At 42.9% G+C, this 22,938-nt stretch overlaps 1 protein-coding gene and 1 long non-coding RNA gene across 2 annotated transcripts in view; both read left to right on the top strand.

Moving 5' to 3' along the window:
* Positions 1-15,614, top strand: part of LOC143340461 (uncharacterized) — a 103,201-nt gene extending 87,587 nt beyond the window's left edge. The window contains exons 2-3 of the long non-coding RNA XR_013079447.1: positions 15,157-15,256; positions 15,396-15,614. This is a non-coding gene — a long non-coding RNA (uncharacterized LOC143340461). The remainder of the gene's footprint in view (positions 1-15,156; positions 15,257-15,395) is intronic.
* LOC143340460 (uncharacterized) overlaps positions 1-22,938 on the top strand; it is a 641,167-nt gene that overhangs the window by 546,504 nt on the left and 71,725 nt on the right. The window lies entirely within an intron of this gene.

Genomic DNA, 22,938 nt, shown 5'->3' with positions numbered 1-22,938 from the left:
TTGAGCTCCCTTCACCCTATTTATCTCACTTCTTGATATCTCTTTCTGTTTTCTTTGTCTTCCCATCCGACGACATATTTCAAACGTTACGTCTGTCCCGCTTCAGCGCCACGCTATTATTTTCAGTGTTTTCCTCTCTTTATCTTTTTATTTCCCTCCCTTGCTCGCCGTGTCGTTCTTTTTCCCCATCGCAGCCGCTACCCAACTTTCGTGCTCGTTTTCGTCCACCCTCTCCTCTTCTCTCGCCGCCCCCCGGGTCGGTTACTTCTTCAACCGCCGCGATATTCTCGGCTCGTTCGCGACTTAAGCGAGCCACGCGTTTCACACCCCCGCACGCTCGCGTTCGCGTTCTTGTTAACCCCGCCGGTTTTAATAAAAAGTTGAAGAGCCAGGCTTACCGCGCCCTCGACTACCATCGATCAGCGTATCCCTCGACGTTGCATCTCGTCCCCTCCCCCCCCCCCCAGGCGAAGACCCGGCTGGTTACGAGGAATAAATAACGAGTTCATACTCTGTCGCCCTGGCTCCGCGATTCCTATCGAAATAATGCGATAGCAGACAGGACCCGCGGGGGTGAACTTCAGGCGAGGCAATTCGACCGAGTAATTTGCGCGACGCCACGGCGAACTGGCCGTGAAATTTTCTCGCGATCCTGGGTGAAATTTTCTTCGATAGATCTCACGACCGCGAGGGGAAAGCTACCCTTAAAGAACCCACGCTTAGGGTGAGCTGAAGCGAGCCGAAGTTTGCGAATTTTTTTTAGGCGATAAATTTATTTCCATCGAATAACCATTACGTATACCTTTATCCGGCGGTTTTTTAAATTAATTAGAAAATAAAAATGTTACAACCTTCTCTGCGAGTAAAGGGAAACAAGACGTCTTCGAATACAGATGATGAAATTAACTTCAATTTTTTAAGATGCTCGTAGTGGTTAACGGGATTAAGAAAATCAATGAATAAGAATAAAAAATAGCGGAAATTTCTTTAAATATCACGATGCACGCAGAAGGTTCATAATTGCGTAACATGGTGATGTAAGGAACGAGGCAGTGAAACCATTATACCTGTCAAAGAACCTATAATCTTATCCGACCCTTTCAAGGGTCCATCCTCCCGCTCCCAACCTTAATCATTTCATACGTAGTCTATTCAAGCCTTTCTATGCTGGTGCGCCTTTCATGAAGAGATAGGTCTTCGACTCGTTCTCCGCGGTGGCTCGTGGTTTCAACAAATGGGTCGTGAAGACACAACGGTTGCCGGTAAGAAGCATTTATTTGCCCTAATCGCCCTTTGTCCTGGATACTTTCAGCGACGACTTATACAAATGCTCGTAAAAAAGATAGAAAGAACGCGATAACCGATCTTCCTCCTCTGACAATTATTTCTATCGAGGCACGAAATCGCTGACATAATTCACCGCGAAACGTTTCTACCGTTCTATGTACGCCGAAAGAAGAATGTAGATCGTACGGTACTTATAAATGTAGGTGACGTACGTCATTCATCGAAATTTTCTAATTGCATAAGAAAGCAAAAGTTCCAATTAAGTGTTTACTTGTCCACCTACTTATTCAAGTGTCATATCGCGATAAAGATTCTCTAAAGTATGCTTACAACAGTCCAACAGTGTACGACCATTTGACTCATTGTTACTTTTCAGGACAGACAGCTGCAATAAATCTGTGGCAATCATCTTATGGCTATATTGAAAGTGGCCATTTAATACTCGTTACGTGGCGGCAATATATTGCCACTTACTTTCCACTTATTCATGACATCAACTCACTTCCATTTAATTGTCATAACGACGCTGTTATTAATACTCCTTTATTTATGCATGTCGCGTGATGTGTGAAAAGAAACACGTCATTCGTGCTGAATCGCTACGACAGATTGGACTAAATTTAACTAAACAGTTTTTGCAATATTATGCACTTTAAGAGGCTTTAGCAATATTTTGTGATCACTTTGGGTGTCGTTGAATAATTAATGTATCCAATCAACCGATACAATTTTATTACAGTCGCTTAAAAACGTAATAACAACTAAATTAAATTCGCGATACGCGATTCCCTCGATGCGGATTTATATTATTCAATTAAACCGCGCACACAGAAGGTCTGACGCGCGTATTTTTTTCATATCTTCGGCACGAAGTCGGCGCCCACGTTGAAATCTAATGAAACGTAGGCACGACGGTGTGTAAATACCTCTCGTTGTGAAGTAATTGAAGAACAACAGAGATATTCGTGTTTTCGAAAATGAAACGCGCGTTGTTAAATTGAACGAGTGGTACAAGCGAGATATTCTGCAATGTTTGTGAAACAAACCGTTGCTCGTTGGGGGATTAATCGACCGCTCGTGGAAATTATCCAACGTGTCTAACGTTATTTAAAAACGGAAGCAACGTCGGACGAAACGACGAGCAGGATTTCCAGCAAAATTTCACCGATGCACTCGTAATCGTTTACATCGGGCATGTCAAACATGCGGCCCGATCCATTTGGTTTTGCGGCCCGCTTGACCGTTCTATTTGTTTTATTTCCTTTTTTTCCCCCATTGCGAACAGTCCTATCTCCCGCATACTATGTACCACTCGTACGAAATTCTAACTTGTTCAAAATAATTAAATAATATTACCCTCAGCAAAAAAAAAAATCAATTGTCAACTTTTCTTTATATTTTATTATTTCTCCTCTATTCGACCCAATCGCATACGTTCGCGATATGGCGTGGCAAAATGGCTCGCGCAGTATTGTTGACTGTTGGTGCAACAATTGTACACCCGCAAAAACGAATTCGATATTCCTGGTTCGCGTCGACGAGATCAACAACGTTCTGTTACGCCATGTCGCGTCGGTACAACGAATACAAACGATTGATTCGAGATTGCTGAATCCACTATTAATCAGTACCTTCCCCGCGATAGTTGAAGGGAAGATAACTAGTTCGCTAATTGGCATGCGAGTCGATAGCTAGCAAGCCAGGTCAGAGCGTGCGTTTCAAAGTGGCGCCGTGATTGTAAGGCGTCGAGGTAATCTTCGACTAACAACCCATTCACCAGGTCACTTCGTCGGCACACTGGTCTTCTCCAGCACCATCGAACAGGGTTCACGGCAATAGCAATTACCGATCAAACGATTGCTGTTTGCTTTCCCAACATCCCGATAGCCTTATTTACCTCCCGGAAACCCCCATCGATTTTCTTCGCGGCGAAAACTCCTGACCGGTATCCTTCTTTTCCCGGGCGAAAACTTAAAATTCTTCGTGGAAACGCTGCTAGAATCGACGACGATAAGGGACGAAACGGGACACTATACCCGGATCGTGACTTTTCGAATTCACGATTCGCAAAGGATCGCGATTATGTCGTTCGGGATCCGTTATGAGCCATGCACTTGCGCGCAAACCGTGGAGGATCTATATCACGTAGGAGCCTCAATGGGACACGGTCGATATCATTTACGATGTCTATGAAGTCGTGACATTCATATACAGTGCACGAGATTCGTAGTAGGCCACGACTTCAGCGGAGTAAGATTCATGGCAGACAATAGATTCAATTCGATTTTGGTTTATCCCGTAAGTTCTAAATAGTACGAATAATTAAGGCAAGAAGTGCTTATATGCAGCGTTTCCAGGTAGTCACAATACCGAATATAATCATTTCTTTCTATAAATCATATCGAACGAGAAACGTACCTGTGTTTCGACGTGTCTGACCATTACGCGCCGTTTCTACTTGCGTTGAATTTTCATATTTACGTCGATACTATTCGTTCCAACTGGTCCTGGCCATCACAAGTAGAAACAACGAGCAATGGAGAAACACGTTTGTCAAGTCGTGCTCAATCGGACTCGTACCTGACGAATTTTCACAATCAATTGTCTCGAAAACAAAGCGTGGAATGGAACCATTTCATTTCACGTTTTCGATTCACTTTTTCACGTAGAATAACCATATTGACGTCTTGTATACGTGCTGGTCGTACAACACAAATACGAATAAAAGAAAACAAAATATGTACGAACTTACGTACAAACTAATTCTAGGTCCCAAATAATTACATCTCGAACCCATGGAATGTGTGCAATTTGTATCAGATTGAACGAGAGTTAGTTTACAGTTGATCCTATTGGTTATATAAAATTTTGCTCATCTTTTTAAACGATTTAGTGGGGATACGACTCGGTGGGCTCAAGCAATCAGTTGACTATGATCCGACTACAGAATATTTCAGAAAGCCATGGTATCAATTCCTATAACTTCGGAGCTGGCTCAATCGTGTACTACGACTTTGGGATTATTGTTGCCAACTCCCATAATCCAGGGAGTATTGATATCGAGTTCAACCACTCCTAGGGTCATTTCATAGTATCCTATATCTCAGAACGCGTTCGTATTGACTTTCACAATTTAGGGGATATCGACGATGAAGCATAGGATTCGAATCATGCTAATATCGAGTAGACCATTGCAACAAGGTTACTCGTAAATTCTTAAAAAACAAGTGGGTATTGACAGTGTATAATAATTGAAACGAACGTCAAATAATGATGAAATCACACAGTTCAAAGTCGAGTTCGAGAGATTAAAAGTAACAATACGCAAAGAAGCTAGGGAAGCCTGAGAAATCACATCGTAACGTTGCTGTTTACTCTTCTTTATGGCGACGCAGAGTGTATTAGCAATTTGCGTAAGGAGGAACACGAGGAAGTTGGAGTCTTGGCTCGATTATAGATCGGCCACGACCTACAACGTATCGTCGTAAGTTTCGGAACTTCCGAAGCGGTAACTTAGCTCTTTAGTTTTCCCTCTTGCTCGCGCATTTCATCTCCTTCTCCTTTCGTGGCAGCTTCCCTCTTCCTCTGTTTCTTGCCAAACGTTTTTGATGGGGGAAAAAGTACGGTAAAGCATCGGAAGGAAGCAGTTAGACCGATCGTTTCGCAAATATGTTACGGTCTTTAATTCGCCGTCGCCAAGCTACGCATACGTCTCTCCTTTCATGCGAGTCGACGATCCACCGCCGACTGCAGTCGTTAAAAACTCGATCTGCCCCGACTCTCTTGGCCGAACTTCGGAACTTTTTAACGTCGTTTCTACAACCGGGCAGCCTTAGGCGCGCGACCATAGCAATTAATTCGTGGCAACTTGGGCAGCGGTATTAAAAGAAATTGCTCCCCTTTTTTTTGCAATTGGAACCACTACGATAAAAGTAAAATCACTTTTTTACCGTTTCGTAACGGGTAATTTATCGTTGACGAGACGGTCGAATTTTTAATAAAACTTTGGCTCCCGTCGAAGACAATTTTTATTAATTGCATTACGCTCCGGTAAACTCGCTACCCGCTTCGTTTGCGAGATCGTACATTTTATTTCGCGGGGCGGAATAAATTAAATTTAATAGACCGATTCGAAAATTAACTGCGTGCCAGGGGAATCAGAGAACTTGGAACTTTTTCCCCCAACTCGGAAGTAAAGAATACAAGCGGGAAGAGAAAGAGACCCGAGCGGGGCTTTCGTTCTAAAAATTCATCCCGGGGTAGATTTTCAGGCGCAGCGTAAACTGGCGAGCATTTCTGCGAAATTTGCCAACTGCGATGAAACTTGTTTCGCGTGCTTCCCTACGAATTTCGACCTTTGGTCCCCCGTACACGGCGTTTACGGACTGAACTCGACTCGTAAATTGCAATGAAATCGAAATAAAATTGATTGGAATAATTTACTGTCTCACAGCGCAATAGGTTTGCGTTTGGTGTATTCACAAGTAATAATTCAGTGGAGTGTGTACCTAAATTAAACTTGGCAACTGTTTCATCTGTAATCCAAATTTTCATTCATTACTGTAGTTGGACCATCTACATAGTTGCAATGACATCGTAAACGTAGCCAAGCTCAAAGTCAACACGTGTTGTAAGCAATTGCTTTTACTCGAGGATTTCGGATATACTAGGTGGCCGGATATTTCAACCCTCTCTACCCGTCCTCGACAACCTAGCAACGTACTCGTCCTTGGGGATTTACTTGCAAATCAGATTCATCCACTTCGCGAAGTTCGGTAACTGCTAAGAAAGTTAAAAATTCAGTAAATTCAAGAATGGCGGAGAGTCGAGTAGATCGAGCGATCGTTTGACGTTTCAAATTCGAGTTTTTTCCAATCTTTTCGAAAGAGTTTCCCTTCTTCAACGAAAAAAAGAGAATTTTTCATCCAAATTTGGTCGTTCATAAACTTTGATGATCAGTGTATTGAAAGCGAAACGTGTTTGAAAAGTTTCTTGACAAAAAGGACGTTAAAAGAAGCGTTAAGTATTATTATTGTGTCGAACGATTGCATCGAACACAATTACACGTAGAAACCTTAATTAATCATCCACAGTAGGAAAAGACGGAATTGATATTATAATATCCGTATAAATTTCGTGAAACCGGTGTCTGTAGAAAGCGATTTTGCGAGCATGAAGAGGTTAACGCGCAGACGTACGCAAATAATTGATAAACATCGTCGCTCCTGCAAGGCGACGCGCGTTTAACAGGTGCCTTTATCGTATCGAGGGGTTATTTAATACGAAAATATTTTCATCTTGTTCTCAAAGCACCGTTTATGTTCTCGACTATCCGCTGCTACTATTTAATCCTTTAACGACGGCGGTCAAATAACAAAAACTCAATTATGACGCTAGCAGGAATTAAAATGTTGCACAGAAATGTTCAACGAATCTTCTATGTCAAACATTTAGAAATACAAAAGTTTAACTGGAATATACGATACAAATATAAAACACGCTAACGACTATTCTGTGATCGTCAATTTTGGGGTCTATAAAAGTAGCACTAAATGTAGATCAATTTCATTTAGTCGGTCATGCTTTCAACAAAGGTCTGAAAATATTTGAAAAGCATCTATATAATTGGTAATACGTTAACGAGTATTAAATTTTAATTATACGCAAGCTTTTGTGCTTCTGAATAATAGTTAAATTATAATGTCTAGTTTGACTCGAGGATGAGTGCAATATTTAATAAAATACGTAGTGTCACGTTTGTTTGGATCGTTGCAAGACGTCATCCCTTGTATACGTCCAAGATGGAAGCTTGGTGTCAGGTGGTTAAAAAGTAAACAACGCGTTGTGCGATTCTCTCGTTGGGGGATTTCCCTATTGGCTGTCAACGTCTGCTTGGCTCCCGACATCGAATTCGCTTGCAATCTCGCTGGATTTTCGTTCGTCCTTTCGCGAAGAACACACGGTGGGCGATTCGGTGCGGTAATGTACGTACCTGTATCGGGAAACGTGTACCCAGCTTTTACTACGACCGGTAATTACCTTTCGTAATAGCTGTATGTACATACACGTGCATTCAATAATGCGTGGCATGCGGTACAACGCCGAGCAGAGCCCGGGCGTGGCTTTACTTTCGCGGAGGACCACCTTTAGGCCATAAAGGACCTACACACAGCGAATCTGGTATAGTATTTTCAAACGATATGCGTTTCGACTATAATTGCGCTGCTCTACTTTACGAGGCGATAAAAGAGTCTGCTCGCCGTAGCCGGAATGAACACACGCTTTCCGAGCACGACGTTAACGAGAGATTAATATTTTAGTGCAAATCGTGTTATTATTAGGAGTCACGATACGATGAAACAATAATGTTTAACACATCGACTGGGGGAGCTAAAAACAATACTCAAAATCATAAGATACTTGAATTCTAATTGTAAGAATAAGTGACAAATCGTGTATACGCTAGTTTCCAATTAATTAAACGTCACAGGTGGAATCGAATAGCATCGTGTTGATATTTTTGTACGAGGAAAAGGGGTTTGACTGATTTGGATGTTTTCATGCCTCTCGAGCGTCACGAAGGGGCATCGAAAAATTCGCAACGAATTAAAATGCGAAAAAGGTTTCGTGTTTTCAACGCACGAGTGTTTACGCGACGATAAAAGCAATATAAAATGCGGCGATCCCGACCGGTGATTAATTGCATTATATTAGTCGTGTATTTTTCGCAACGCTTTGCGATGCGTTACATTTTAAAAATGATTGTTATGCTTGCCGTTCAAGGGCGCTCGCGTACAATTTGCAGCTTTCGAGTGGATCTCCGATCCAGGTATTATTTCATCAATTATTTGTGCAGTAATCATTCGACATAATTGTTCGGACCAAACAAACCTCTTGAAAATTTACACAGACAAAGGTCGAGAACCCTTTCCCATGCGACGATGGTAAAAAGTTGATTAAAAAATATTCTGGATTATTTTCATCATTGATACGAGAGACAGTTGCAAATACGTGAAATAAACTTCGTTTTGTACTCGTTAAAAACAAGTTTGAATCTAATATTATATTTAAACTTGCTTATTCCTGGAACAAACCCTAAAAGTGGTCGGTGGCGTTAAAATATCGAATCGTTTTTGTACAACGGAACTACGAAATCTGATTATTATATTTAAAATAACGCTCGAAGCTTTTGATTACGTTGCAAATATCTTAAAGCTCTCAGCGCGATAAAAACGAAATGTATAAGCACGGAATACGCGCCAGCAACGAGTGAGAATATACGATTTTAACGTCGAGGACGAATCATAAATGGACTGCAAAATTGGAACGATTACGATGACGGTGCTTTCACGAGGATTCCGCATTGGAACTTCGCATAAGAGCGGAGTTTTCGCGCAAATAACGAATGTCTTCTAAATTTGTTTTCCACTGGCGCATCCGGGACTCGTTAAAGCGTAATCTATCCGCGCTATTAGCGCGTTTAAAGATGCAGAAAATTCGAAAAAGTGACGTTGTCGGGTAACGATGCACGATTTTAGCTTCGTTTAGCAGTGATATCGCGCGAGAGGAACATTTTATTTTGGGTCTCGATTCTGGGAAAATCTAAACTTAATGCTCATTTTGTGTTCTTATATACCGAAAGCACGTTTGCGTAAAAATTTAATAGAGGATTTAATTCTACCCGTGTACGTACTTTATTTTGAATTCTGGCGTGTTCATTAGCAGTTTCGTAAAGGGAAGAACAATGTTGCATGCGCGATATTGTGTGCGTTATTTGCTGCAGCTTAGCATTCTTAAATAAAGACGGTGGTACCAACACAGCCAAAGTCTCGAAACTACCATAAGGAGGACATTGTAGACATAATACTACTATTTCTCCATGCAAATAGCACGAGACTATCTTCAAGTGGAAATTTCATACGTTACGACCACTAGAAAATCAAATCTACAACAATACCGACTATCTTCCTTCTTGCTGAAAACATCCCCGTTTTGATTCTTCTCGTAAGCTCTACACAGTCTTCAAACATTCAAAGACCATACGATTAAACGAATTTATCATCCGTAAAACGGATTATACGCATTAGAACGTTTCTGCCTTCGCGTTATTATAATATCATATTGCCTAATTTAGTCACCTTTACAATATCCTATAATTTCGGGAAGTAATTCATTCGATTCGGACGTATTTTCAATTTATTAGCCGCGAGGTTAAACGTCAGAACAGTTTCGTGCGAAAGCATAACATTTTACAAGCCAGATTAGCGCGAAAGCGCTGGCTTTTTTATTATGCATAATCGAGGTAATCGAGGCCGATTCCGATCTGATCTAGATCCTTCGGTACGAATCTCAACGACCGCCCCCGCATTATTTAAACGTTTTCTAAATTGCGCGAGCCTAGATTTGCCCAGCTACGGTTACCCTCACCCTTCGCCATCGTCTTCAACGCGCGTAAATCAGTCGCTTCGCAGTATCTGGAAATATTATTTTCCGCGGGCTTAATAACGTTCGGGGGCTATAAATATTTTGATACACGGCTGCGAATTACGCCAGTGCATCGCGTAATAAAACGCACGCAACCGGGGGGAGAACGGAATATCCTTACATTATCTCGTTCTCGTAGAGACGACAAATCTTCCGAAGGTAATTCCAGATATAAATAACGCTCGAAGAATCGCGAAAGAAAATCGCCCGTAATTGCGCCGGGTGATTCACACCCGCTGAAATCGCGCTCCTTCGCGCCTGTTCTGCGTTGCTGATTTCGGATAAGACCTGTCGCGTACAACTAGCCTCGAAAACAATAATTTCGCTTTATTTTTCGCAAAATAAACCTCATGATTCTTTAAAACTTACGCTCGTTTTATTATATACAACGAGCTGTTGGCAAAGTTACATGTAAACATTTTAAACATCGTATCAACGCATCAGTAATCAACTCGACTTTAATAGCATTTAGAGCGCCAAAGTAAGCGGGCAGTTTGCACATAATAAATGCACATGCAATTTTCCTGTTTTAAAATAAACCGAGTATAATCTGCGCTTACATTTTTACAGATATAGACTTTTACAAAGTGGAATAAATTAATTACAATTTGCCTAACAGTAATCCGTGGAACTAACGTTGGTACACGAGGGTTAAGTCGGACTTAAAAAATCTAGATAATCGGTAACCGACTTTAGAATCACGCGACGTTGCACTAGGGGAAACTTGAGCTGGAAAAATTCGGTTTCGATCATTCTTTGAACGATCCATCGATGGAAACGGCGGGAATTCGCCCGAACGGGGGCGCGGCGATGGAAAAAAATACTAAAGTCAGCGTCGAAGGTGACCGTAATAAATTTCCTCGGGGCCACGGTCGACCTGGCTCGCGGCTTCCCTGCCGCCGCAATTTTCTGCGGAACCGCTTCTCCGCTGGCTCAATGGGGAGAACAGGAAGAGAAGCAGGAGAACGAGCACCCTCCGGCCCCCCGGGGTTCCGTCGTTTCGCTCGCCGCCGGCACCAGGAAGAGGTGGAACAAGGCTGGAGCGCCCGAGAGAGCGGGACGAGTGAAGTGGAATTAGAGCAATCCTCTCTAATGGTAATTAATGTGCGGCGTAGTCAATGTAACTCACTTCGAAAGAAGAGCGCGCACGATCGACTCGGAAGCGGTACGAAGACTCAGCCTCGCAGCTGCGCGATAGTACAGCCACCAACAAAAATTTATCTCAAATCAAAAACAACTGACAAATTTTTCCTTTTTGGTACCACTTTTTACTGGTTAATCTTGGGACAGTCCGAAGGGGTGGCTAAGAAGAATCAGAGAAGAAACTTCTGTTTCGAGAACTCAAAAATCTCTACCTAATAATTCTACGTAGAAATAGGAATATTAAAGCTCCAATAAAAATGTATCTCAAATCAAAAACAACTGACAAACTTTTCTTTTTTGGTACCACTTTTTACTGGTTAATCTTGAGACAGTCCAAAGGGGTGGCTAAGAAGAATCAGAGAAGAAACTTCTGTTTTGAGAACTCAAAAATCTCCACCTAATAATTCTACGTAGAAATAGGAATATTAAAGCTCCAATAAAAATTTATCTCAAATCAAAAACATCTGATGAACTTTTCCTTTTTGGTACCACTTTTTACTCGTTAATCTTGGGACAGTCCAAAGGGGTGGCTAAGAAGAATCAGAGAAGAAACTTCTGTTTCGAGAACTCAAAAATCTCCACCTAATAATTCTACGTAGAAATAGGAATATTAAAACTCCAATAAAAATTTATCTCAAATCAAAAATAACTGACAAACTTTTCCTTTTTGGTACCACTTTTTACTCGTTAATCTTGGGACAGTCCAAAGGGGTGGCTAAGAAGAATCAGAGAAGAAACTTCTGTTTCGAGAACTCAAAAATCTCCACCTAATAATTCTACGTAGAAATAGGAATATTAAAGCTCCAATAAAAATGTATCTCAAATCAAAAACAACTGACAAACTTTTCTTTTTTGGTACCACTTTTTACTGGTTAATCTTGGGACAGTCCGAAGGGGTGGCTAAGAAGAATCAGAGAAGAAACTTCTGTTTCGAGAACTCAAAAATCTCCACCTAATAATTCTACGTAGAAATAGGAATATTAAAGCTCCAATAAAAATTTATCTCAAATCAAAAACATCTGACGAACTTCTCTTGTTTAGTAGCACTTTTTACTAGTTAATCTTGGGACAGTCCAAAGGGGTGGCTAAGAAGAATCAGAGAAGAATCTTCTGTTTCGAGAACTCAAAAATCTCCACCTAATAATTCTACGTAGAAATAGGAATATTAAAGCTCCAATAAAAATTTATCTCAAATCAAAAGCATCTGACAAATTTTTCCTTTTTGGTACCACTTTTTACTGGTTAATCTTGGGACAGTCCAAAGGGGTGGCTAAGAAGAATCAGAGATGAAACTTCTATTTTGAGAACTCAAAAATCTCCACCTAATAATTCTACGTAGGAATAGGAATATTAAAGCTCCAATAAAAATTTATCTCAAATCAAAAGCATCTGACGAACTTTTCTTTTTTGGTACCTTTTTTCACTGGTGAATCTGGGAGAGATCAAAGGGGTGGCTAAGAAAAATCAGCGAAGAAAATTCTGAAAATCGCTAGCCCCTGAAATTCTACAGAGAAATTGGAATATTAGAGCTCGAACCTTTGCATACGCTTAATATAAAATGTTATAATTCGCCTGTGCCGCGAGCTTTGGCAGGGTTTTCACGATTTTAGCCCCGTCGTGGCGTCGGTGCTGGCGATAGCTTCGCAGTATCGCGGCCAGCACTTTTAAACAATGAAAGCTGATTGAATCGGGCTCCGTGCCGTAATCTGAACGAAGTTCTTTCGCCGGGGCGAACGTTGGCACGCGCTCCCCCAAAGCTCGGCATTATTAAAATAATTAGTCGAGCGAGAAACTATTTATTATTTCTGTCCGTTCGAAATCCAGATTGATATATTAAAAATTTCATTCCTTTCAGAAACAGACGACGATTGCACGGATGAATTAAACTCGTAACATCAATTATTTATCGTTATTCTTTGTCCCCGATCGAATAGTAGTAATAAATTATTCACCGAATGAAAATTTTTCTTTGGGATTTTGTTGCTTGCTAAAATAAATTGTTAATAAAAATTTGCCGGACCGTGGAGCATTGCACGTTCCAATGGCGGGCCACTTCACCCCATCGAACGAGTTCTGGGGTGGACGTGCACGTACGGTCAGGGGTCGAGGGACACATAGCGGCCACTTTTCCGATGTCACGACACCTCGTTCTTTCTCCCTTCGCTGCGACTATTTTTATTATTATCGGGCTGTATACGGAGGGACGGTGTTATCGGTGGATGATTTTCAGCCATTTATTGGTCACGGGACGAAGGCCGGAGTGTATTACGGCGGACGCGAGAAACGAGGTGGCATAACTCCCCGGCTTTCGAGAATTTATGGCGTATGGATATAAGCGGGAAAATTATTTCAACGGGCGCGAGCAGTTCGAGGACATCGGGGATGGCTTTCTTTGTGCTTGCCAAAGGATTTACGAATCGTGCTTGTCCGTTTGGATGTCTGGAAAATCGCAGTGCTGGTAAAGTGCTCGATTAATTTCCGTTTATTATTATTTATTAAATATTCGCGGTTTGTCATCGTTACCGCGAGGGTGCCGTCGTCGTAGCTCAAGATCAGTAGACTGGGATAACAATTCTGTCAGTAATAATACGTAGTCTACTTTCGAACCGTGACTGTCAATTTTTGTTCCCAACTTTACGCCGAAATCCTGAACGCCTAAGTTAGATAACAATGGTAATTGTACTCTGAGCTTAATTTATGAGTGTGAGTTATTATCCAGTTAAGCCGCGACAGGACATCGAATTCCAGAATTTATCGAATTGCACATTCGTGGTTCCACCATAAGTTTGTTCAAACTAGTTACAAATGCTTTCCTTTCGTAGAATGTGAATGTGTAAAAAAGGAAAACTCGACTAATAGTGTATATAACAAACGTAAAAATGTAAAATACACGCGAAAAGTCTTTTTCTTTTCTGTCTTGCAGTATTATATGGGAGGAAAAAATTTGTGTTGCATTTTAAGAGGACCCGTATCGACAGGTGCATTAAGGGATGATTTTAATTATCGAAGTACGACAAAGATTTTGCACTTTCGACTCTCCCGTTTCGTTATATCGCGAGTGCTCTGATGCACCGTTCCATTAAGTGCTAATGCAATCCGAGGGCCCGAACGGTGTAATACAGATACGTCTGTAAGTGGAACAGGTACAAATTACGGCTCTTAAAAGCCCTCTTCTGAAACTATCCCCACGGTGCTTAGCCAGATCCCTGGCTGACCCTCTATATGTTTCTTCCAAAACGCTTTGAAGTTCCGGCGAAAGCATTAAAAGTGTACCCGCTGAGTGCCAGTGAAACTAAATACGCAATGTCCTCGGATCGCGTTATTTAGTTGTCAGTCGCAGCATCCCGTATTAATCTAGTAAAGGAGAGTACGTTTTTTAATTTCTTGGCTCGCGGATGATCAGTTATTGAATTTTAACGAAGCCGTCTAACTGTTCGACTCGGTACCAGAGAACAAATCTTAATGAAATTTTAATTGTACCTTGGAACTCTTGACCCAATTTTATAAAAACTCAATTCCCCGTCTCGTTATTATACAACGTTAATTTCTTGCAAGTTTATTAGGTTCTAAAACGTTGGACCTTAACGCGGAGAAGAATTTGGGCGCGGTCCTGGGACTGTTACCGTCTGTTGTGATTTCTTAAGAAAATTGTTCCCGTGGATATTTTCTCAGTAAACCCTTGTTTCGCAGGAATGTCTCGCAAAAAAAGACTCTAATTTCGCAGGAATCTCTATAAAAGAAGAATTCATATTAAAAGAATAAAGGAAAATGCTTGCGTAAATTTTTGTCCCCCGGGTGCCTCGTATTTGAGGCGCCAGTCAATTTTCCTCGCTCTACGAGGACGCGTAAAAACGCCTGCAGCATAGCCAACCCGTGCTGCATCTGTGCATCAATTTGTCGCGGAGCTTTATAGGTGTCTACTCGTAGATTGAAAATGAAATGTAACAAAAGAATGAAGCAATTCCTGGCAAAAGGTTTACATAAACTTCTGTCGCTCTTTTTACGAGCCAATAATTTCTTAATTTTATAGACGCCCGTTCCCCGTGTTTCTGCGTATCGTTTCGCTGTTTTATAGCATAATAACGTGCAGCAATCTCGACTTTAACAGCTGCTTGTACGCCCGTACATCGATACAAACAAAATTGTTTCGACGTACTGTGTACGCTCGTTCTCTCATAAAAATTTGTAATTATAGAATATGGATAGATTCCCTCAAATTACATTGAGATTGCCTGTCAACAGCACATTCCTCCAGAGATGCCAGAAAGGCACCGAAGGTGCTCTCTCACACATGCCAGATCACGCGTACGTGAGCTCGTGGAGTTTCGGAAAGTCGACAAAGGTAAACTAACCCATGCCCTCTTTCTCGATTCTCCGAAGTTGCCCGAAGTAATTTCGGACCGCCTCGTGAGAGTCGAGAGAGAAAGGCTCACATTTGTCTTCACGCTCTTAACAACTGAAATCCGATCTTCCGTCAACAGGTCTCCACTGGCCTCTGCTAACCGCTGCTGACAACCCCTGGAATTTCTGACAACGTATAACGATTACGACTGGCTACTGTTAGTCTCTCCCAGCCTCTCCTGGCCTCTGCATACCACTGCTTATATTTCTGACAACGCACAACGATTACTACTGACTTCTGCCTGCCTCCGCTGGCCTCTGCTGATCGCTGCTGACCACTCCTGTTACTTCTGACAACGTATAACGATTACTCCTGACTTCTGCTTGCCTCCGCTGAACTCTGCTGACCGCTGCTGATCTCTACATGCCTCTACTCGTGGCAAACTTGAGTTAACAGGTAATGTCATAAAGCTGTTTTACCCACTTACACGCCTTTTTACCTGAAGTGTAAGATAGAGAATACGAGGCACAAGGCATGACTACATGTACTTTTGTATTTTCCAACAGGCCTTCGCTAGCCTCTGCTGACCGCTGCTGATCACTCCTGGAATTTCTGACAACGTATAACGATTACTACTGACTTCTGCCTGCTTTTGCTGAACTCGGCTGACCGCTACTGACCACTCCTGTTACTTCTGACAACGTCAAACGATTACTCCTGACTTCTGCTTGCCTCCGCTGAACTCTGCTGACCGCTGCTGATCTCTACATGCCTCCACTCGTGGCAAACTTGATTTAACAGGTGATGTCATAAAACTTTTTTACCCTTTTACACCCCTCTCTACCTGAAGTGTAAGATGGAGAGTACGAGGCACAAGGCATGACTACATGTACTTTTGTATTTTCCAACAGGCCTTCGCTAGCCTCTGCTGACCGCTGCTGATCACTCCTGGAATTTCTGACAACGTATAACGATTACTACTGACTTCTGCCTACTTCTGCTGAACTCTGCTGACCGCTACTGACCACTCCTGTTACTTCTGACAACGTCTAACGATTACTACTGACTTCTGCCTGCCCCTGCTGGACTCTGCTGACCGCTGCTGATCTCTACATGCCTCCACTCGTGGCAAACTTGATTTAACAGGTGATGTCATAAAACTTTTTCACCCTTTTACACCCCTCTCTACCTGAAGTGTAAGATAGAGAGTACGAGGCACAAGGCATGACTACATGTACTTTTGTATTTTCCTCCAGGCCTTCGCTGGCCTCTGCTGACCGCTGCTGACCACTCCTGTTACTTCTGACAACGTCTAACGATTACTACTGACTTCTGCCTGCCTCCGCTGGACTCTGTTGACCGCTACTGACCACTCCGGATACTTCTGACAACGTATAACGATTACTACTTGTTACTGCTTGCCCCTGCTGGACTCTACTTGACTCTGCATGCCTCTGCTGGCCTCCGTTGGCCTCCGTTGGCCTCTGCTGACCGCTGCTGACCACTGCTGACCACCGCTTATATTTCTGGCAACGTACAACGATTACTACTGGCTACTGCCACCCTCTGCTGACCTCTCCCAGCATCTCCCGACCTGAGCTGGCCTCTGCCAACATCTCCCGACGTCAGCTGACCATTGCTGACCACTGCTGACCGTTGCTGGCAACTTGTGACATGATGTAATATAATATAATATGTTTATATGTATTAAAGTTCTGTATAATGAAAATTTATGTCAATAAATGATATAATTTAAAAGATTTCTATCTGTTCTCATCATTTTCACCGCTCTTTCCGTCTCCAAATCATTCCCTTAGTTATAAGACTCGATCGACACTCCGTATCTTTAAAAATTTTCTAAGTTCTTCGGTAAGATTTCAAATCTCCCGCCGCCAGAAAATTTCTGCGAATTCCTGGAAATGACGTCATTTCTAAGAATTCCTGAAAATTCTCGGAATCCCTGAAATTTCTCGGAATCCCTGAAACAGATTGGAAAACCCTGAAACTTTGCGGGAGCCCTGAAAATTCTTGGAACCCCTGAAATTTCTCGGAATCCCTGAAACTTCTTGGAAGTTTCAGGCAGCAGCTGCGGCCTGAATTTTTCGGCAAAAATTTTAAAGAGCCCCCCCCTGAAATCTTTCCCGGGCACTTCGATATTTCTCTGGAAGCCCGGCTTTCATCTCTCCTGCCAACCGTCAACCGCCAGTGCCTCGTGTTAGCTGTGGGACTTTGAAAATTTTCCGCCAAGTGTTTGTTGTCTCCTGCCAGCCGTGGGACTTTGAAATTTTTCTGGAAGATCGTCGCTGGCCCCTTCTCCGCTCTCCTGGTAGTCGCCATCCGTCATTGTTGTTGTCTCCTGCCAGCTGTGGAACTTAGAAAATTTTCGGGAAGGAACATCCCGAAAATTTTGCAGCGACACCCCCCCCCCCCCCCCCCCCCACTGGGTGGGAGACCGCCAGCCAGACCTGGCCGGACTCCCACCCCCCCTCCAGGGGAGGACCAGCTCCTGCCGGCTCCGCTGCTGCTGAAGATGTTGCTGCTAGGAAGGCATGTCATGAAATGGCCCATTTAGAGTTGGGTTAACGAGTGTATATATAGAAACGAAGGCCCGAGCGAGCGCTTGTGAGAAAGCCCAGGCGGCGGCAGATTTAAAATTTTTCCGCGGAACTTTGAAAATTTTTGCCTCTGGCAGCTAGTACGCGGAACTGGCGTTTACCTATCGACCGTAGCTATGGCGCTGACTGTTTCAGGTCCATTTTAGACTTGAAAATTTTTATCTCTGGCAGCTAGTACAGGAGCTGACGTTTACTGAATGAATGAATAAGTATCTCTAATCGACCAAAAGTAAGACGCTGACGGTTTTATGTCCATTTTAGACTTTGTTATCACGAGGACATGAAATGGAAAGGGGTGGCACGTATCTTATAAGTAAGGGAATGGTTTCGAGAGGAAAGGAAAGGTAGAAATGATGAGAACACATAGCATTCTTTGAAATTATATCATTTATTGTCATAGATTTACATTATACAAAACTTTAATACATATAAACATATTATATTATATTATATCATGTCACAAGTTGTCAGCAACGGTCAGCAGTGGTCGACAATGGTCAGCTGACGTCGGAAGATGTTGGCAGAGGCCAACAGAGGAAAGTAGGAGTCGTAGTAATCGTTGTACGTTGTCAGAAATATAAGCGATGGTCATCAGAGTCCAGCAGAGGCAAGCAGAGATCACCAGGGGCGAATAGTAGCAAGTAGTAAGCGTTATATGTTGTCAGAAGCATCAGGGATGGTCAGCAGGGGTCAGCAGAGACGAGCAGAGGCATGCAGTGGCAAGCAGAGATCAGCAGGGGCGAACAGTAGCATGTAGTAATTGTTATACGATGTCAGAAGCATCAGGGGTGGTCAGCAGTGTTCAGCAGAGGCCAGCAAAGGCATGCACAGGCAAGCAGAGACTTGTAGGGGCATGCAGTAGTAAGTATTAATCGTTATACATTATCAGAAATACTTGCAGTGGTCAGTAGCGTTCGGCAGAGGCCAGGAAAGTTCAGCAGAGACAAGCACACGGTGACAGAGATCAGCAAACACCAACAGAGGTTAGCAGAAGTCAGTAGTAATCGTTATAGGTTGTTAGAAATATAAGCGATGGTCAGCAGAGTCCAGCAGAGGCAAGCAGAGATCACCAGGGGCGAATAGTAGCAAATAGTAAGCGTTATATGTTGTCAGAAGCATCAGGGATGGTCAGCAGGGGTCAGCAGAGACGAGCAGAGGCATGCAGTGGCAAGCAGAGATCAGCAGGGGCGAACAGTAGCATGTAGTAATTGTTATACGATGTCAGAAGCATCAGGGGTGGTCAGCAGTGTTCAGCAGAGGCCAGCAAAGGCATGCACAGGCAAGCAGAGACTTGTAGGGGCATGCAGTAGTAAGTATTAATCGTTATACATTATCAGAAATACCTGCAGTGGTCAGTAGCGTTCGGCAGAGGCCAGGAAAGTTCAGCAGAGACAAGCACACGGTGACAGAGATCAGCAAACACCAACAGAGGTTAGCAGAAGTCAGTAGTAATCGTTATAGGTTGTCAAAAATATAAGCGATGGTCAACAGAGTCCAGCAGAGGCAAGCAGAGATCACCAGGGGCGAATAGTAGCAAGTAGTAAGCGTTATATGTTGTCAGAAGCATCAGAGGTGGTCAGCAACGGTCAGCAGAGACGAGCAGAGGCATGCAGTGGCAAGCAGAGATCAGCAGGGGCGAACAGTAGCATGTAATAATTGTTATACGATGTCGAAAGCATCAGGGGTGGTCAGCAGTGTTCAGCAGAGGCCAGCAGAGACATGCACAAGCAAGCAGAAACCTGTAAAGGCAAGCAGAGACTTGTAGAAGCATGCAGTAGTAAGTATTAATCGTTATAGATTATCAGAAATACCTGCAGTGGTCAGTAGCGTTCGGCAGAGGCCAGGAAAGTTCAGCAGAGACAAGCACACGCTGACAGAGATCAGCAAACACCAACAGAGGTTAGCAGAAGTCAGTAGTAATCGTTATAGGTTGTCAGAAATATAAGCGATGGTCAGCAGAGTCCAGCAGATGCAAGCAGTAATCAGGAGCAGTCAGTAACAGTTGCTGTATGGTGTCAAAAGTTGTCGGGAGTTTTGTACTTTTGTCAGCACTGGTCATCAGAGGTCATCTGAGGCAAATGGAAACCAGGAGTAATTTGCAGAGTTCAGTAATGAATTCTAGGAAAGGCAAGTAAAAATACCTGGGCAGTCGAAATTCCGAATCGTATGCCGTTGACGTGAGGTCGGATTGCAGTTGTTCAAGAGCAAGAAGGCAAATGTGAGCCTGCCTCTCTCGACTCCCACGAGGCGGTCCGAAATTATTTCGGGCAGCTTCGGAATAATCGAGAAAGAGGGCATGTGTCAGTTTGCCTTTGTCGACTTCCCGAAACTCTACGAGCTCACGTACGCGTGATCTGGTATGTGTGAGTAGGGCACCGGGTGCTGAATCTGACATCTCTGCATTCCTCTATCGTTAAAGCTTAATTTTCTCTTTCGATCATTAACTTTGTGGAGGTTATTCACTTCAGACAACGTCAAACAACTTTCAAAAAGGAAACTCTTTCCTTTCTGTTCCAGATTCAATGCTGGAGGCGCAATTAAAGATCGCAGTCTACGCGGCCAGAAATGGATTCAGAGGTCAAGTTTCGCATGGCTCGGAATGCATAATTCCGGATTCGTACTTATACATGCATCCACGGGGTCGACGATCAGTATTCGCGACGTGTACATCAATTACGGTCGACGCGCGGCGTCGGCGTCGACGGCGGTTTTGACGGAGGGACGCAGTTAATAATGGCGTGGCGCGCTACTTGCTAATGGTTTTCTATTACACGCGGCAGAATAATTAGCTTATTACAAGTGATCGCGAGCTACCTGTTGCCAACTGGCTGTTGTTTAAAGTTACGAACAACTCCGGGGGTCAGACCGCACATGCGAAATAATTAACGAACGAGCCGGCTCGTTACAAAAACAACGCCCAGGTCGTTTGTACCCGTTTCTCGTCTACCTGTAATTAAAAGTAATATCGACTCGACGATAGGACGACGACAAAGTTTGTCGACGGAATCGATACCATTGCCTGGCTGAATAAATTTACACCTTCCAGTACGCGATCTGCTACACGCGTCTGATAAAGATTTAATGAAAGGGTTGAACTTTTAGGGAGCAAACAAGAAAAAGAATATAGGGTGTGGAAGCTTAGGAAACTTCACAGTAACCACTTTCTTACATTATTTCTGCATAAGTTCCGAATGAATTATTAAAAATAAGAGCGTATGACGAATAGAGGGACCACTCGAAATTAAAAGCAAGACTTTTAATAAGCGAAAGTTGCACTCGCCTTGTAAAATTGCGTAATAGTTATCCTCCGTAGCGCGGCTTGTAAGCTTACCGGTACTTGGAGGTAACGTCTTGCAACTTTTAAAAGAGAACTGATTTAATGAACCCGTTCTCTGCAGAAGAAGTAGCCCCCGGATAACCATAAGATTTTACTATCTGCAGGATTCTAAAAATAACTCTTTTCCGCCGCGAAACAATTCTAAAGAGCAAACGAGCTGAAAAAACTACCGTGCGCGTGTTTCCTCGAAACGGAGACCGCTTCTGCGAGGAAAAACGCCAACATGCACGGGGCTGTACCGGTTTAATCGATTCCAGGCTCCTGATAATAGCTTATTCCTCGATACCTTTCCTCTCCATCTCGATGCATTTCGCTATGGTTCAATATTCTTGGCCAGATATAAACTTCAAACGACAAAAACAATTTTCTAGCTTGGAAACTGTTGTTGGTTGGAGAAATAATAATTGACGAAATCACAATTTTATATTCGCAAGATTTTATATACGAAGTAAGACGCACTTTTATAAAGCCTAGATGGCATCAATACAATGCCTATTATATAATAACACAGAATTTTCATATTCCAACAATTGTAAACACTATATTTAAATGTAAATGTTGCCAGTTAAATAAAGCAATTTTTTTAAACTCGAAACCTGTATCTAGATTTATTTTCTTTAACCCGTAAGTGGATTATTAGAGCCCTTCAAAGTTGAAACTACTTATTATTTGAAAATTTATGTAATCCTCCATTAGTTCATTATTTCTTAAATGCTTTGAAGGAAAGATAATTTCCATTTACTAATCTGGTACAAATCAATATTGAGTAAAACGATTCAGTTGAGATTGAGAGCCCACTTAAGGGTTAACAATCTTGAGAATTAATTTATTTGACTCCTCAGTGAACGAACGAAGTCGTACATATCGAGAATTTCTTTGGATAGCGATTTTCCCCCGAAAAATGTATCGGTTTTCCGGTTTGTAGGTCGGCGAATAAAAAGTGGGCGACATTTGCGTGCGATCGACGGAAACGGTCGGTCGCTTTGCGAACGCACGGAACGAACGACAACGGGGCCGAGTGGCCGCCATAAATGTCTTCGCCCGCTTGATTGAAATTTATGTTTTAATTCATAGTCGAACAGTCGGCCGCGGTGAACACGGGCTGGAAAGGACAGAGACGGGGGGGAAAAAGAGTCGGAGGGAGCCCCGGGGTCATTTCGTTTCTCTGTTTGCTGTTAATTTACAGTGACGTGTCGCGGCCGAGTGCGTGCCGGGCTAATAAATTTCTAGACCCGGTCACGCCGCCACCCACTTCCCAGACACCCGAGCCCCGCGCTTTTCCCGCGGTCTCTTTCTCTTTCCACCCCCGTTCGGGCTGTCCGCCCTGACCCATTGAAACCCTCTCGCCTTTATTCCTCCCCGAGCATCTTCTTTGCGCCGTTGCTACGTTCCTACGGTCTCGCTGGCAATTGTCGGTCCCCGATCGTTTTCCAGCGTGTATGGCTTCGAGGATGCGTTGTTATTTCGAACAACCCCTCCGAGGAAACGTCGAGCTCGAGGAAACGGTTTTCACTCGATAGGGATCTATCGGGAGGCGATGAAGTAACTAACTAAATAGATAAGATAACGTAATAATATAGAGTGTACCAGTGGTGTAAATAAAATTGATAAATAAAAAGTATTCGAAACAGAGATGAAACGCGAATAGATGTTGTCTCGATATTTTTGGATTCACCGACACTTTCGCAGTTTAGACTTTTCGGGTGGCATTCTCGAGAAGACTAGGTTCC

The sequence above is a fragment of the Colletes latitarsis genome, chromosome 3 (genome assembly GCF_051014445.1).
Source record: "Colletes latitarsis isolate SP2378_abdomen chromosome 3, iyColLati1, whole genome shotgun sequence".
NCBI lineage: Eukaryota > Metazoa > Arthropoda > Insecta > Hymenoptera > Colletidae > Colletes > Colletes latitarsis.
Note: the sequence above shows the minus strand (reverse complement) of the source record. Positions and strands in the feature narration are given on the sequence as shown.